We start from the raw sequence: 18,402 nt of genomic DNA on the forward strand, positions 1-18,402 counted from the left end.
TGATGGAGTACATGACAGCTGAGAGAAACCAGTGTACCAGAGTGCTTGTTTCAGTATCAGGTTACTTATTCCTTTGTCACACCGAGCGAGGCCACTACAGAGCACGTTTTAAATCAGCCGCACTGTCCTGCGAATACTCGCTAGAGAAATCCTCAGGAGGTCATGACATTCTGGACCCTAATATGGCAGAGTTTTGTTAAGCAGAAATCAAACAAAATCGTTTATTCGTGTTACCAACATCTGCTGCAGAGACAACAATCCTTCTTTTTCTCTGACCACGTGGTAATAATTTGCTCCCCAAAAAAAAATCCTCCTGCCACAAAAAAAAAAAGAAAAAAGAAAGAAAGAAAAGCCACATTTCATCTCTGCGTGATGATTTTCTTTCTGTGCATGTTTCGGGATTTACTGATGTTTTTTTGGTCAAGACCGTCTACGCACTGTCCAAAACACGATCGGCATCGCAGCTGATTCCTCCGTTTTAATGCGGATTCGGACGACAGCCAGATGTCAGTGTGTGTTTGTGGCTTTTCTGCTCAGTGTGAAAAGTGTTAGTCAGTTTTTAAGTTGTCTATAAAGGAGGAAAAGTTGTTGACAGGAAAATGAATTTCAACTTCAAAAGTCATGGGTTGCATTTGAAGTGGAAGGAGGGAATCCATTTAAAACTGTAGACAAGCCCTGATGAGTTTCATGATATTTCTTTGGTGTGGTCTGTTAAAGTATTGAAATAAAAACCAAAGTCCTCCATCTACGGTTAGATTCGGGGCTGAATATTTGGTCGAATTGGGATCAATACCATAGAGCGTGTAGTTCATCACATGTTTTGGTGCCAGAAAACCTTCAAACCCTTGCTATTGTTTTGTCTATTTAATTATTTTTAATAAATAACAAATGCTTTAAAGTTGTTTGGTGTCTTCATTTGGTGTAAATATAGATTATTTGCTCCCGTAGGCTAAAGATAATTGCTATCCCACCAGGTCTCAAGACCAGAGCGGACTTCAACTCTCCCTAACTCTAATCTCAAAAACCATCACAGCTGTTTACGCATTGTCATGTTTTTCTTAATGATTGTTGTTCAGACGGGAAGTATTTTATATAAACATAACAGGATGATCATTTGTAAATAATCCACACCTTCTGTGTAAATAACTGTTTAACGTAAAGGTTCAAAGGTTCGTCAAGTAGTGTTTGCATAAAGCGTTCTGAGATTTTTCAGACTGGAGTTGTCTGAAGGAGTTTTGATCTGGTTCTTGTTATGGCCTCAGGGTCCACTGTCAAGACGCCAAAAGAGTTATCTGCTGCAGGTTGGGCGTTAACTACCAATAACATTTCACTACAAAAATCCTGAACTATCCCTTTAAGGGGAGAGCTTTACATTAAACTATAATGTGATTCCCGCATCAAAAGCGTACCTGGAGTGTTGCTTCGTCTCTTTCATGCATATTTGAAAAATCTTTTAATTTCCCGTGGCAACCATTGAGCTGTGCAAAATACCTGCGTGGACAAAGCTCCACCTTTGAGAAGAAGCTCCTCCTCAGAGCTGCATTTTTTGAGCTTCTGTCTCAGAGAGCAGCCCTCCCCTCGTCTATCCCTCCACGGCTCCTTCAGACTAGTCAGCAGCAATTAGCAAACACAAGATGGAACTGTGCCCGTACTCAGATCATTGTAGGTCTACATCTCAGTGAAACACTGGTAAAAATGTGGTTAAAGGGTTAATAGAAGAGCCAATGTTGTGATGAGTGTCAGAAAAAGCAAGAGTTTCTTAAAGAGACAGAGGCCCAATTTCAAGCTGTGAAATTACAAAGTAATTACAAAGTTATATTTAAAACAAACATCTTTTTTAACTGTGCTACAAAATTAAACCAAGTGGCTGGAAAACATATAATGCTGTCCCTCTAACATAAGACAATGTGAACTCACATTCACTTAACCAACACTTAACCCCTAAAACATCACGACGCCAACAAAGCTAAAGCTTGTTTGAGGGTCCCCGTTGCTATGCCTGGGTCAATGCCCTGCTCACGCTGACAAACCAGGACAGGTGGAAACAATGCTCTGCCTCTGTGCCCCCCGAACTCCCTCAACTCCGCCCCAAACACCAAACTGAAACCGGATAAGGGAAGTCAAGTCATGCGCCACCATTCTTCACATCTCAGCGCTCTCCTTGCCTGAAACTCTGTTGCCTGGCTACCAAATGTTTTGTAGTTGCACCTTTGATTTTGGCCTTTTTCCCTCAGTGCCCTACAAATCCATCTCTCCATACAGAGATTCATTCGACTTTCATTCATTCTACTTTCCCCTTCCTATCATTCATTTCTCTCCAGCATTTGCGTTTGCAATCGTCCCTCTAATCCTCCAAGGTTCTTTCTTCAGCTTCATTTTCCTGCCTGTTCTCTTGCCCTCGTCGCCCTCGCCCCAACGATGCCAAAGGGTGGCCCGGCCACTGAACAGAAGCGACGGCGCTCTGCCAGCAGGGTAACAGTCGCTGAAGTTTGGCAGTCTGGCGTCTCTTCAAAGTTGGGAGAAATGAGCTGAAAGGAGGGAAACACGGCGAGGCGAGACGAAACTGGCTCGGTGAAAAACTGTTTTGGTCTGCAAACGGCGCAAAGCTGCCGCTTCAGTCGGGGGTTTGCAACACAGCAGGCCTGTCTCTGCTGTTGGAGATGAATATCTCAGGTGCCATCAAACGTCATGCGTCGGAAGAAGCTAGCGGCGGGGCGGGCATGCCGACGGCCCGCTCGGCTTTGTGCGGCGAATTCAAAAGAGCGGAGCGGAGCAACGCTGAAATTCTATTCAAGAGAGCAAACCGCAGGCTGCCTTCCACTTGTGACAACAGCTCCTGTTTACTCAGCAGCACACACAGGTGGAGAGCTACGTGAGAAGAGCTCCTCTTCTTTTCTTCGGCCTCTCCTTCTCCACCAATCAACGGACCGGACTCGAGATGATTGCCCAACAACACACACAAACACACTCATTTTAGCAGCTGCTGTAGCAGGAAATGCTCCCAGTTATTCATTGCTGAGGTAACATTTTGAACTGAAGAGAGATCACAAAGGAGGAGGGTTTGGACGTCAACAACGTGGCAAAAACACAAAATCTCACAAAGTATTTATGATCTAGTTTCTAGTGCAAAAATCTTATTGCACTTGAAATTTGACTAAACTAACTTACAAGCAGGCCTGTGTCAGTAAGCAGTAAATCAATTAATCGTGAGACATTAGCTAGTCCTTCTTTTGAAGAACAATTTTATTTACAGACTAACTAATAACTCTTTTTTTGTTGTTGTTTGTTTATTTTGGATATTTGAAATGTTTTCCAGTTTATTGATATTTGAGGATGTGTTCTTGCTTTTTTGTGCCATTACATTACTAAAAAACTGTCTCAAAACAACAATATTATCAATTATCGCAATAACTTCTGGGATAATTTATCGTCCAACAAAGTTTGTTAAATTTCTGACAAGCCTACTTACAAGTAACTTTTCACACCATGTTTTAAGTAAATAATTTCTTAATATTGATGGAAAAGAACTATTTCCATTGGCATTATTTCACTTGTAACTTGCACTTTTTCCATCAATATTAAATAATTATTGACTTAAACAAGCTCCTAAATCTTGTTGAGAAGTTACATGTAGTTAGTGTTGCCTTTCAAAGATAATAAGATATTTGCACTAGAAACTAAACAAAAAATACTTAAAAAGATTTTGTATTTTTGCAGTGAAGGAACTAAAACTGGAAAAAATTTGAAGAATAAATACTGATTGTTCAACTTTTTTTTTTTTTGCAAACATTTATAAGGTTTAAGAGTAAAACAGAACAAATCTCTCTGACATTAACACTGATATTTGCATTCACTTATAGAAAACAGATTGCACACCGACAAGATTTCAAAAGAAGTATATCATCACAACAGATGCAGCTGATTCACCGCTTCCTCTTCATCTGCGTTTTGAACTGCTGCCACCAGGTGAAGCGTATCGCAACCTCAGAACAGCCAGACTGTTGCAGTGTCTTGCACAAATTTCCTCAAATATGTTGTGCAACAACCGCTTTGCTTTGGCTTTGAATAAATATTATGTGCTAAAGAGAATTATTCATAAAATTAGTAATTTGGATCAAAATTGCAAGTTGGGGCGCCACCTGATTATGAGTCTCAAGTTATTGTTTTGTGAATACTTGCCTGATGAAATTTGGTGTTACCCTAAATAACAACGGAGCAAGAATTAATCTGGTTTTCTCAGACAGCTTGGATGAGCACACAAAGAATAAAACCAGAAAACTTCTCTCCACAACATGAGTTAACAAAAAAATACTGCAACCTTCCACTTAACATACTTCGATCAACACTGAGCTGGCAGTACGAGACCAAACTACAAAGTAAAAAACAAAGCAAGAAAACTAATAAACCACAAAACAGATGAGGCTGATTCATCACTTCCTCAAAAAGTACAAGAAACAACAACAAAAAATAGAATCAAAAACCAATAAAAAGATGTAATAATATCGCTAGATGTCTTCTGGGTTCCTTGGTCTTCATGTTGCTGTTTGTTCTGTAAAATTTCCTAAGAAACCTTTGATACCTTCATAGAAAGGCTGGATTTGTATTAATATTAAATCACACTGTTTGCTAATCAGGTGACTTCTTCAGGCACTGTATCTTATTTAAGTTTATCACTCTTTGACCAAATGTTTTAAGACTAATCTAACTAATCTTATTTTTGAGGAAAACTAAAAAAAACTTGCTTTAGCAAATTATCATAATTTTCTTTTTAAGATGGTTCAAAGAGACATTTTTCTTCAGTGCAGACATTTGATGTCGTTCTTTCCGGTTATTCATTTAGAAAGCCTTCAGTTTCCTTCCGGTTCCCAACACTTTTTGAACATTTCCAGTGGCAATGTGATGAAACGTGGCAAAGTTTAACCTGTATGGACGCTGTAGCTGCTCCCTTTCCATTGACTAAAACACACAGCGGTTCTGAGGCACTGAAACAGACCAACTATGCTGTAACTTGAGGCCTCATTTCCTTCGCAGGCTTTAGGTGGCCTGCTTACTGCAGCAAACATGGAGGATAATGGAGGTCTGTTTGTGGACGGAGGGGTATCTGGATGTAGTGATGTTGTTGAACCGAGATGAAGTCAGAGGGAAGTGGATCCATCTATTAATGGGATAATGAGAGGCAGCAGCTGCATGCCACTGGGTCAGACAGCGCACAGATGTGAAGGAAGCAATGGAGCTGAGTTGGTCGCTGGAGATTGTGTGCCATGACTTCATCAACACAGTCAAGTCTGAGCGCCGCCTGGCCCTGTGACGGCTGACGACGGCTGAAGATCATACCATGGCCTCACCTGAGAAAACCTGAACAGCACTGGAACGTGCCGCATGCTGCTCGGTTCAACTTTGACTGACCTGGAGAGACACGGCGTGCTGAACTCTGCTCTGCAGAACCAGCTATTCATGGGTAGGATCTTTTTTTTTTAAGATTCAGTAAAGTTTATTGAGACATAGGGCACACTATTGAAAAGTCAACAAAATCACCACTTGGCATCGCTTTGAGGTTTTTCCAACTTGAATATTATTTTCTGATCGCAGATCTAAACATGGAGAAAGGATTCTTTGAAGCACTTCTCTTAATGCCAGAATACCGCAAAATAAATGAATACATGACTGGTAGTAAGGTATATAACAAGAACGTGAGTCTCATTACAATGTTGTTTTTCTTAGGATTACAGTATGTACGTTTACACACACATATATATGATCTTACACAAAACCTGTCCAGCTTTTGGCCAGGATTACCAAACTCATTTTTATTTGCTAAATGTCAGATTAATTTGTAAGGATTTTGTGAAAGGATGTTTGTATTGCTTTCTTCAGATTCTAAAACGCACATAATGTTTGGCCTTAAAACAATTTAAGAAGCTTAAGTTGAGAGAACGCCTTAAACGCTGCTGCCTTATGTGACATCATAAAATAATGAAACAAAATCATGAAGAGAATTGGGGGGCCCTACCAATTCTGATTCAGTTTTGGGTACAATTTTAGATGCCTGAAGGAGCATCTGCAATTTACTTAAATAGCTATATGAAATTATAAGTAGCAAGGGAAAGCCAAGACATTACTGTTTAGCTAGGAGACGGGTTTTGTGTCCCAGACTTGATTGTGTTTTAATGCAAAATATGCATGTAGCCCACATGCTCAGATACTAGCTGAAGCTAGTTAGAAACTCAAAATGAGTCATCACTCCAAAACAAACTAAAGATCCTTCTTCACAGGTGAGACTTCATCTCTATTTATAGATAATGAATGGTTCTTGCACTAGGAGTGCTAAAAGCCAGACCTAGCTGGGAATTGAGCACAAGCGATTTGATTGTCAGCAGACCACATTGGCTCGTGGATTCATGTCACTGTAAGAGTGAAGGTGATGCTTTCAAAGTCCTCGAACAACAACATGCCAACCACCATTTTCAACCCGTGTCAAGACCCTAGGAGTCGGCAAGATGCAAATCGATAATTCCATGATCAGATCTTTAGGTTTAAACCTTTTTATCAATCGTGGTGGGAGAGAGCATTCACCCTCAATTAGATAGAGCACATTGTGCTTTGGAGATACTGGCCACCCAAAGGCACACACGCAAAATGACATCGCACTATCAATGGACTTGGCTGGAACGGAATAGACGGTAACCAGCTAGGGTAAGACTTGACAATAGAGAGGGGACTCTAAGAGGCCAAAATACCAAGAGCTTCATTTCTGGTAACATGTCTTATCAGTTTTAGAAGCTAAATGCTTCTAAAATTGAAGCATTTAGCCACCATGACTGTTGTTACACTTGGAGGAAAAACTGTTGTGGGGCAAGAGCAACAGCTGATCTTCCAAAAATAGATGTTATTACAAGGGAAGAACTGTGAAGAAACATCTCAAGACATCAACCAGAAAGTTAAAGACCCGGCTTAGACGCGTCTTCTAAACAGATAATCATCCTAAGAATATTACTTAGAATTACAAACTACTGTTTGAAGAGTACAAAAACGTTTTGCCCAAGTCATTGTGTGTAAAGGCTATTCTATCAAATAATAGAACAAAACTGGTTTCTAAAAAAAGCCCCAAAATTAATTTCTTAGATTCTTATTGAAATCATTTGAGTAATTGTGTAGTACCATGAAAATGGACAAATTTAGTCTGATTTGATGTCGAACAGCAAACAGGGGCAGTGTTTCTTTTTATACAGAGTATGTAAACACCAGGTTTCATCTGCAGATGGTTTTGATTTCAGCGTAGAATCAGACTGGGACTCGGTGTCGGCTTTTCCCCCTTCCTGACTGCGACCTCCCTGAATGTCAGCATCGCATCCTTCCCATTCCATTAAACCTTGATAAATTACCTTTAAGCTCTACCAAAGGTAACTTTGCGATTTTGAGATTTAATAAGACTACAAACATCTTAGATTGTGATGATTACACTAAAGCAACTGTCAATGTTCTAATAATATCATGAAACAACTGCAGGTGATGATCTGCAAACACACGTTACTTCTGCAAGACCTGATAAATGTACATGTTACAGTGACGACACACATTTCACACACACACCGAAACAGCTACAGTCGTTCCTGGAGGTGTTGACACATGCAGGCATTTCAGTTGATTGTTTGGCTGACAGTTTTTGGGAAGTTGAGCCTTGTTCCTTCTGTTGTTACAGGCCCTGGCAGTGTTTCTTTCCTTAAGACGATGACATCAAGCTTAGTCACTCAAGTGCTCCTGCTTTGTAATGCTTGTTCTCTTGTTCTCCACACAGAAATAGAAGCTTTTCTCTCTTACAGTCCTCAAACATAAATTAGTTTTCTGCTTCCCTCCGCCCCTCTCCTCTTCCTGCAGTAGGTACTTTTTCTTCTACAGTCCTTTGGGAACGCAGACCACATGAGATCCTCGCAGAGGTTCCAAGACATGCATTTTGATCCCTACAAATTTACAATAAGTTCGGGTTTTGCAGCTTATTCAAAGCCACTCATGAATGAGAAAGGCATCGGATCCGCGGGGCTTTTATGTCGAGAAAATTACTCAGGTGCACTGTTGCTGCAACTGTGCAGTTGCGTGGCAACATTACAATTCACAGCGATACAAGCCAGAAACACAAGCTCATCTTAAAGAAACCCGCAGAGTTCTATTTGGGTCACTGAATACCTCTGTGTTTACCCTCAGCCTACTGTGGGATTGACGCGCCGATCCTCACCTCCTGCAGGGAGTTTTTTCCACTGTGACATGTGCGATGGGGGAAACTTAAGCCTCGACACATCTTCCAAACAGGAATTTTCACTTCTCTTCTTTTTAATCCCGTAACCCCCATCGTCTTAAAAAACACATCTGTGTTTGCAAGAGTGTGTGTGACAGGTCTAATACTTCTCCAAACAGCAAATCAGTACAGCCCACTGCTCAGGTTAGTGCTGCCAACAATGAAGGGCAGGCAGCCAGCCAATCAGCACGAGGCTCGGCGGTGACCTGACAAGCTTACTTGTGACCTCTACGGTGAATCACACAAAGACTGTTGAATGTTTGCTGAGTGGAAATAGGAATGTGTCTGCATTGTTTCTTTTGGCTCATGACAAATGTTAAAGCTGTACACCACGCTTATATTTAAAATCAGTCAAACTTGCAGTTTGACTTGCAGTTTGACACATCTAAAGCATGCCATGATCATGTTTTCTGTTTGTTTTGCTATTTTGTTGTAAATCATTTAATGAAACTAGTATTGACTCTTCAGAGACAAGCTTCCTGGTTTCTGGTGACATCACAGAAGGCATAAGGCAGGTGATTGGAGTTGATTTTTACATCTGATTGTGAGTTTCTTACAATCAGATTGTGAGCTCCTTTTGGTGAGCAGACACTTTAATTCATTAATTTTGCATAATCAATTGTATTGATTTTAAAATTAAAACTTTTAACACAGTTAACAATGTTCTTTTTTCTTTTCTTTTTTTTTTACATACAAAGGTTCCGGTATTCACGTGTTTCTGGTACACCCAGAAATGTGACGCACAAGCCACATCCGCAAACAGCGATTGATGACAAAGCTGCTTCCCTTGGTACACCTTTTAGCAAAAGCTAAAGTTAAAATGTTATCTTTTGCTTCACAAAAGCAACCTGGTGGGACAGCTTTACGTTGTACTATCAAATTCAATTGGAATGTCGCAGAATTTATATTTAAACTTATTAAAAGGGCTCAGTAGTAGCAACTGCAAAGCTTGATTGTTCTTTCTTACAACGCCATCGACCAAAATCAGTCTAATGGATAGAAAATCAGCATTTTGGTGAAATCCATATCACATTACCCAGCTGTTTCTGTTGTCAGGGTACAGTTATGCCACTATTTTAAGGAAGGTGATGATTTATAGAACACGTGAACAAACATGTCAACATGTAACAAACACACTTCACAACTATTCTTACAGACCACATTGCCAAATCTCCTTGACGCAAACAAACTCTCAGAAGACTGTACCGTTAAAACGAAGAGCTGCAAGATATCGTAGAGGAAATTACTTCTTTCTTCACACACACACGCACGCACCAACACACACACACCTATTCTCTGGCAAGCTGTCATGAGTTTGCTCACAATAATAAGTCCCTCTGCTGTACTTTTAGAATCAAGCCAACAGCAAAGAAGGAGCATCACCGACCCCTTTTTCTAGCTACCCACCATTGAAATCAAATCACCATGTGGGATTTTAGAAACACGTTTTCCACCTGTTGCAGGAAGTGGAAATTACAGAGCAATGTAAAAGCAGCTTTAAGGTTGGGTGAGATGAATAACTGCTGACAGAAAGACACACTGTGCACCGAGATATGAAGCTACACGTTAACACGTAGGATCGTCTGAGGCATGCTCTCATAAGCTAACGAGGAAATTAAAAACAAAAAGAAATTCGGGAGTTTAATCTGGATGACTGAACCTGGACGATTTGGGTTTTTGTACTTCTACCAGGCGGTTGACTGGTTGACCTGTATTTCCTTTAAATTGTTAAATCTGACACACACGTTGAAATTCCAGTAAGAATTCCAATGTGCCAACAAATTTGGTGTTGGCATGAAAATAAATACTCGGCATAAGACCGCATTCTTCCAAGATGAATGTTTCTTTTTCATTGTTGATGTTGTGTGTCACACCCTCACTGAGGTCTTTTCAGCTGTTCCATCAATTCTGCACAGATCAGCCAATTATAATGTTTGGAAAGGACTTAGTGGCTTTTGGGTCAAAAACAACATTTCCCACAGTGCCTCAGAGACACTACCTGCAAAGAGGAATCCCGACCTGCCATTACAAAGGACATTACATGAAGTCTCTGATTCCTTAAAGCAGGGTGGAGAGGCTTTCATGCGAGGCTTCTTAAAAAATCAAACTACGCTGTCAGATGGGCTTAAGAGGCCGTTTAAGCACCTACATGCCTGCATTTGTACCCAGGCCTATTTGGAAGACCAGAAGCTGAACCAACCGTGCAGAGACATGGTTTTAAGTCAGACTTTGGTGTCAACATGACTCTAAATGAACTCCTGTTGTCTTTGGGGGATATTGAGAGTTTCATCCCGAAGGGGAGGGGGATCGGTCGGTAAAGACTTCAAGATCATACGAGTGTTAAATAGTGTTTATGCAAACAAGACAAACGGCCCAGGGAACTGCACGGCACCAATCCAGGTACATTTATGAGCAGGGGGGAAAAACTGCCAACTGTGCCATAAAAACAGAGGAAAGGAGCGTGTAAAGACAGAACCGAGGGGAACATGAAAACACTGCTAACACCAACATCCCTCTCTTTTTACTCTCTTTTTACTCTCTCCCTCTTTTACTCTCTCTTTCTTTCTCTCTCTCTCACTTCTGGATAATTGCTGTTTTGTCGTGACTGTCTGCTGTTATTTATTTGCACAGGAACTCAGACAGTTTCCCTAAGGGTAAGAGATTTTTTTTTTTTATGTTTTAGAGTATTTGTAAAGCAAAAGAAAAAAAAAAACATGTCGGTGAGGCAGTTGCATTTTACTTTAGTTTCTGACGTCTACAGCACTGAACTACAACTGGAGAAAAGAAGTAATTCTCCATAAAATGTCACAAAGATGTAGGTATTGTTAGCCACTGCGTTGAACTGATCCCATTTCTTGCTAAAAAGTTACTTCTTAGTCAGTTTTGTCTCATTACAAGTATACTAAGACATTTGCATGATAAACTAGACCAAAAATACTTGGTAAAATGTTTTTGCAGTATAAAGTGTCGAAATAAAAATGATTATCATCCATAAGGGCCCAGATGTCTGTTGAAGGGTATAAATACTTTTCCACAGGCCAGTTTAAGAGTACAGGAATATGCAGAAAATCATTTTTGACTCAGTGGTTTACATAAATACGACCAGCTGGGATTTCAGTAGATAACTGGTTGGTTTATCTGTTTATCTATTTCTGCCCTCAATCACCAGCAGGTGCAGAGACGATGGCTCCATCACAGCATATTGCTCTGAAGGTGTATCTATTTAGAACACCACCAGTTATGTCATACTGTGAATTATGGTACGTTTCAGTGATGTATTCAAGAAGTGCAAGAACTAAACCACAATTTTTATCTCATTTGAAGACAGTATTTCCCAACCCTGGTTCTTATTTAGTATTTAAACTGGGTGACAGTGGAGGAAACATAAAAGAGACAGAGAGAGCAAATGAGCAGCAGGGTTAAAAGGGAAGAGGAAGACTTTTGGATTAGATCTGTCATCAATTAAAGCACCCAAAGATATATTTTAAATAGCTGTTGATATGGCAGCCTGAAACAACACCAGAAACCAGCGGAGCAATGAAGTGAAAAATGAGACGGTGTCTGTGGACTATTAGAGCACAAGATTGCGTAATGTGATATATTTTATAAAAGCAGGAAAATTCAGCTTCCAAACAATGTTACAATTCTCTCCAGTCCTCCATCCCAGAGTGTGAGCTGGAAGATGAATGAGACCAGTATTGGAGAACGTTTTGGGGGCGGGTGGGAGTGGGGCTCTTCGGCTCTTCTGTATTTCAGTCCCTGTGGTCCAGACATCAACCTCAGCTCCTACAAAGTGAGTGTACCATTGGGTTATGTCTATTAGAGACTCTATTGAGCTGATCCGGGGAAATAGGTGTCTCTGATACGAGGGCCGGCAGTGTGTGACAGGACGACAGCCTGGCGCTGGCTGGTGTGTGAGGATGAACAGTCCAGGCAGATGGAATGGACCCAGATCACAGCGGTCCACAATGCGAAACGTTTCGCTGTGAAATATTACATAAACGTGGGAGGAAGCTGTGTTTGTACAATGCTGTGGAATGTGTCTGTACGAGTAAGAGAGTAACATTGGACTCCCGAATGCATGTGGGTGTAGTGTAGGAAGACATTTGTGAGGATATATTTCAAAACGAAACGCCTCAGGTTGATTTTTGAAATATCTGTGTGGCACTTAGATTGATGTACGCTGATCTCAGAGGAAGAGCAAACACCCAACATGCAACAGATCTTAAAGGGATAGTTCAGGATTTCTGAAGTGAGGGTTGTATTCAAAGGTTAGACAAGTACATGATACCAACTTGAATATGATGAAAAAGTTTGATAGTTTTTGTGACTCATTTCAGAGTAATAGTTACATAGATTTATTACACAAAGTGAAGCATTTACAGCCTTTTTGTCCTGATCATTTTCATTATGGCTTACAGAAAATGAAACCCAAAATCTTAGTGTCTCAAAAAATATTACCTCGAATATTACACAAGGTTAATACAAAAAAAACATTCACAAATGGTGAACACATTGGTGAACTTGTAAAGTTAGATAATCCCTCGCTGCAGTTATCACTTGCTGAAAAATATTGAAAAATTGAGTAATTTTATCATTTGTTTTATCACTGGTGTCACATTTATAAGCCCTTCTAGTGTCTTACATGTTTGCAGTGGGAACATTTCATGGACTTGGAACATACAGAAAATAACTTTTAACCATTCCTCTTTGGGTCATCTCCTTAAATAATCCAGCAAATAAAAAAGCATTTTATGTCTGTTGCATCATTTGTGAATGTTTTTGTTTTGTTCCTTAGAAAGAGCCAGGAATTACTTATTTTCAGTGACAGGGCATGTTTTATATATAATGTACAATCTCATATTTTAAGAAGTTTGTCACTGGGTTCCCAAAGGTCTGAAATAAAAACAGGCCTACATCATCTTAGATCCTCCACCATACTGATAGTGGGCAAAGATGATTTTCCAGATTTTTGTCCTTTGTTGATTCTCCTCAAGTGTTTGTTAAACAATAACTTTGCATCGTTTCACTGAAGTGCCTTTAAATTAGTAATGACCTTCAATTAAAGGTTTAATCTTCCCTACCTTCTTAAGTAATTTCACACATTTCAGTTAATATTTTCTTAGTAAATGACAAAGGCCATCCATCCACCCATCCATAGTCCCTCCATAGTGTCTTCCTTTTGGTCTCCTCCTGGTGGGACGTACCTGCAACATCTGACCAGAGAGACGTCCAGAAATCATCCATGCCAAATGCTTGAGTCACTTCAACTGGCTCCTCTCAATGTGGCTCTACTCTGAGCTCCTCATTTATCAACAAGATCCCAAGATACTTAAACTCCTCCACTTGGAGCACAACTTGATCCTCAACCCAGGGAAGGCGCTCTACACCTTTCTAGTTCAAGAAAAGGGTAGAGTTCTGTCTCTGACTGAGAGGTGCTGATTCTCATGTTGACTGCTTCACACTTGGAACTACTGCAGAGAAAACTGGGGCTCAAGGTCTGACGAAGTCATCAGAACCACATCGTCTCCAAAAAGCACAGAACAAATATTGAGGCCACCCAAACTGATCCCCTCTACACCTTGGCTGTACTTAGAAATTCATATTGCTGGTAAAGTGAACCAAGTTCTGACACCAATTAAACAAAGAGCCGGGTACACCAGACTTCTGGATTACCCCCCACAGGACTCCCTGGAGGCCATGGTCAGACGTCTTCTCCACACAGTCCATAAAACACATTAAGTACTTTTAGAACCTCCAGAACCTTGCTGAAGGTGTAGAACTGGTCCAGTGTTCCACAACCAGCACAAAAACCACACTGCCTTTCCTGAGCCGGCAGATCGTCCTGTCAACAACCTCGTCCCGAAGTCTCCAAACGCAGGCCGGTGGGATTGAGGACATCTTTGAAGTGCCAACAGCAGCACACCATCCCCGCCGTAGACAGAGACGCCAGATGGTGAACCAGAACCACCTCAAAGCCATATGGAAGTCGTTCCCCATGGCTTCACCAAAATCCTCCCACGCCTGAATTTTTGCCTTGCCAAACACCCGAGCCTCAGTCCGGTTGGACTGCTGGTCCCCGTAGGCTGCCTCAGAAGTTCCACAGCCCAGAATGACCCAGCTGGACAAAATCATCTGACGAAACACAGGCTTAAAGTTGTGACATATCTTTGAGTTGACTTGATATTAAATATATTGAACCGGTCACTGAGATCGAGTCAGATGGAATTTTGTAAACTTCCAAGTTTCAAGCTGCATTTGAATCAGTCAGATCCTGTTAATATCAAGGGTGAAGTGAGCCTGTGAACCATTTGTTTCAAGGGAAAACAAGCTAATCTAAACAAACTTTACTTGCTTGCCAAGAAAAACATGCTCAATATTACATTAAACATTAAACTCACAAAATTCAGTATCAATTTTTGTACGCGTCTCAAACTGTTTTTAAGGAATTTTTAGTACAAAATACAAGGCATTACAACTTTGAGTGTATATGCTGTGCAAAATAAATGCACTCAGCAAAACACGAAACCAAAGCCAAGTGTAAATTCAACATTCAGATCCTGCACATCTCAGCAGGATCAAGTAACACAAATCACTGAACAACATTTATTAATTTAGCACACCTCTGAGCTGAGCTTGTTTAATTCTTCTGCATGATTTATCATCTTCACGGCTGCCCTGGGTAATGGTTTCAATTCAATAATTAGTTAGAACATTTTGTTACGCCTCTGTCGACGCTCCAGTCTCAACGGAGCCATTTTTCAATTAGGTGATTAGTTCCTGTGAACTGAAAAATTAGTACCTCCTGTGAAGATCTTCCACTAGTTTGGAAAATGCATCTAGAATTGTGATGTTTTATTTCAAAATAAAACCTTAAACCTTGAGGAACGCATTCCAGTAGTTATTTGTTGTGCGCTGAGCAGAGGGACAAATGAGAGGGGCACTGCTCCATTGTAAATATGGATTATTTGTCATGTGCTTGATGGTGCTGGTAACTTAGAGTGCCGAGTTTGAGACAGAGCACCTGGGCCAAAGGTTTGTAACCAGAGAAGAGGTTTTCAGCAGTGTTCACAAGCGTTTCAAATCTCCAAACTTCCACATGCGGCATTGCCAAGACACCAAATTAGAAATAATATAACTCATATGTAGCAAGTTAAGCTGAGAGCTTCCACATGACCTCAGGGTTCAACCTGGAGTTAATTAATGTGTACTATTTGAAGAAGAGCTATAAATTTAAATTAGAATAACTCACATAAAGTTATGGTAAAATCAAAATCAAGACGCAGCAATACACAGAGTTAACACAAGGCATCAGTTTTGTATCAGAAGAGTTTTGATTATTCTGAGAGAATCTATATCCAGTATTAAATGCTGCATGCAAGTATGCTAAAGAGAAATGGACATGTAGGCTGGAACGGTTGAGAGCTCAGGATACCTGTCGCAAAGCCCTGCAGGCAAACTGCTTCGGAGTTGTTAAAAAGTCAGCAGAAGCCATATCTTTGGCTCTTTTATGACTGTAATTTATTTCCATCACACCTAAGACTAAAGAGTAAAAAAAAAAAAATATCTTTTTTTTCTTTTTTTCCCAAAGTCATGTCGAGAGTATGATACTTCATCAACTAGACAAGTGAAAACACAGAGAAGTGTATGTTTCTTCACAATGCCTGGAGCTTTCAGTCTGACCTTGTCCCCTCTCCATCTCCCTCTCACCTTCTGCCTCCGACTCCTCCGCCCCGGGGCACCAATGGGTGGGCCTTTAGGAGAGATGAGCGAAAGGGGCCCTTGGCATCACCCATACCTAAGATGGAAAAGAAAAAAAAAGAAGAAGATGGAATTGAGGGTGAGGGGAAACCCAAAGGGTAACATTGTTGAGACAGTGTTCGGGTGAGGAGGAATGAGGTAAATATCAGTGGCGGTGGTCTCATATAGCCCATTAGTCAATGTCTGCTGCTCCCTGTCTGAGCATCAGTGCAGAGCTGCCCCGGGGTTTGCACCACCAGCACCACTGTCTTCCTGCTGGATTGTACCAATGTGAAAATAAAGCAACCCGAGCCGGGCATAAATCAAAAGGAACATTTGTTACCTCGGGTAATTGTGCTTCATCCATCTTTGGGCTCTTTTTTCCCCGTATGTCAACCCCTGGAGGCTGCTGGTGTCGGCTTTGCAGGTCTGCCAGTAGGTTAAGCTGGGCCTAACTGGAACCAAACGGCAAAACCCAGGACGGGATCTCACACTGATGATGCGGAGGGATGACGTTCTCACACCTTGGATACCACAGGTCACAGACAGAGTCTACTGTGTTGATTCATCTGATCTGATCTGACTCACAATGTTTTAGATTTTACTCTCCAAACACACCTTTAAAGACATGTTTACTAACTCTGACCAAGTTATAGAAGACTGGTAAAAATGATTACAGTAAAGAAGACCTACGATAATGCTGTAAGAGAGATGAGTTGGAACAAAATAAAAAGGAAGGTACAACTAAATCCGACTCCAAAAGCAAGAAGCAGACTATTGCGCATGGCATTCTGGGTAAATAAAGTCAAAACCAACACGTGTTTAGTGTAGCGGGAGAAATGACCCGGGGTCTTCTGCTGAAAGACAAAAGAAAAATCTTACAACCACTAAAATCTAACGCCACTCCGTTTTTTTTGCTGACATTTTTTGAAGAAGAAAGTTCTACTCACTGTCTTCTTCAGAGGTTTTTACAGTCTTTTCTTCAGTGGTTCTTGGAGCAGCGCCACCACAGGTCAGGGGCGAAATGGGTTTTTCCAAAGGGTTTGGTTCCTTTGAGATAGTGCAGTGTGAAAGAAAACCAGGTCAGCTGAAAATGGAACAAATGTTGCAATTTTGTTCCCCAATCAAAGCGAGTCTCCCAAACTATCAGGTGTGAAAACACGCTTAAGATCGAACTTTTAATATAAAATCGAAACCTGACAAAATAACACATTTACGTGTAACCTTTAGGAGAAATGTGATTATTTAATAGGGAGATCACCCAGGATCTCCAATGTTAAGCAAATGCAAACATCAATGGTGCAGAGAAAAACAAGTTAAAGTACAAATTCAGCATTTGCTCATAGCATTGAATAGTATGGACAAGCACTATTACTTAGTAGAAAGGAGTTTTTTCTTCTATCCACTTGGTGCGCTCCTGTGATATATTGAAGTACAACTTCTAGACTGGAGTTTCCGTAGGTTTTTTTTATAGTCAATTCTTTTCAGAAATTCTTAACTAATAACACTGCAATGAACTGGCAACCTGTTCAGAATGTAGCTCTTTCTAGACAGACAGATGTCCAAGACCTTTAGGTGGAAAAATGTGTGCTTTGCCTTTCTAGGAAAACAAATACCATAAAACTTCAGTTCAAGAAACCTTGAAACAGTAAATGCTGCTTAAGAAACGAGTTCAAAGAGTTTTACTGTAATAAATTTAGCTTCTTACTAAGCAGAGAGTAAACTCTATGAAGGGGGGAAGGTGTGTTGTGCTCTGATGTGCATTGCGATCTGTTCTTTAAAAAGTTATCTCTTCGCACCATTTGTAACCTCAAATAGTCACAAAACCATGAAATCTGTCTGAGCCTGTTAGCACCCTGCCACCTCCATTCACCGTTGTGACACACGTCTTTAACGCACTGTTGTCTGGAGCGCACACACGTGTACACGCACACTCTTGTACAGCATCAGCAACACTAACAATAGGCAATCGGAGAGCTGATGATGTCTCTCTGGCTTTCTTCTTCTCAATGCGTCTGATTCTAACAGGAAGCATCACAAAAAGAGGAGGGCAGAAAAAAAAAGAAACAGAGCTGGAAGGTGGAAGAAATAAAAGAATGAAAAATATGAAATGATACCAGTCATTTTGAATCTAACTTACGTCAGCAGGTTCTCAGTCAGAGTAGACATGGGGAGGTGGAATCTCTTGTGAGTAAATCAATCACATGTCAGTCCAGAAAAAAAGCCACAAAAACTTTAAGACAATAAAGTCTGGGGACAGAGAAATGAGAAAATAGTTATGGAAAGGCGGAAGATGTTTAGCATTTTTTATTTATCCAACTCAGTTGAAACATTCCTCAGGATTGGAGTGTTTTTTTACAACTACATGGTCT

General features: G+C 40.6%; 1 long non-coding RNA gene across 1 annotated transcript in view; it reads right to left on the bottom strand.

Moving 5' to 3' along the window:
• Nucleotides 1-16,082, bottom strand: part of LOC122827858 — a 29,662-nt gene extending 13,580 nt beyond the window's left edge. The window contains exon 1 of the long non-coding RNA XR_006370133.1: nucleotides 16,001-16,082. This is a non-coding gene — a long non-coding RNA (uncharacterized LOC122827858). The remainder of the gene's footprint in view (nucleotides 1-16,000) is intronic.
• Nucleotides 16,083-18,402: the final 2,320 nt, after the last annotated feature.

Source organism: Gambusia affinis, linkage group LG03, assembly GCF_019740435.1.
Source record: "Gambusia affinis linkage group LG03, SWU_Gaff_1.0, whole genome shotgun sequence".
Classification (NCBI taxonomy): domain Eukaryota; kingdom Metazoa; phylum Chordata; class Actinopteri; order Cyprinodontiformes; family Poeciliidae; genus Gambusia; species Gambusia affinis.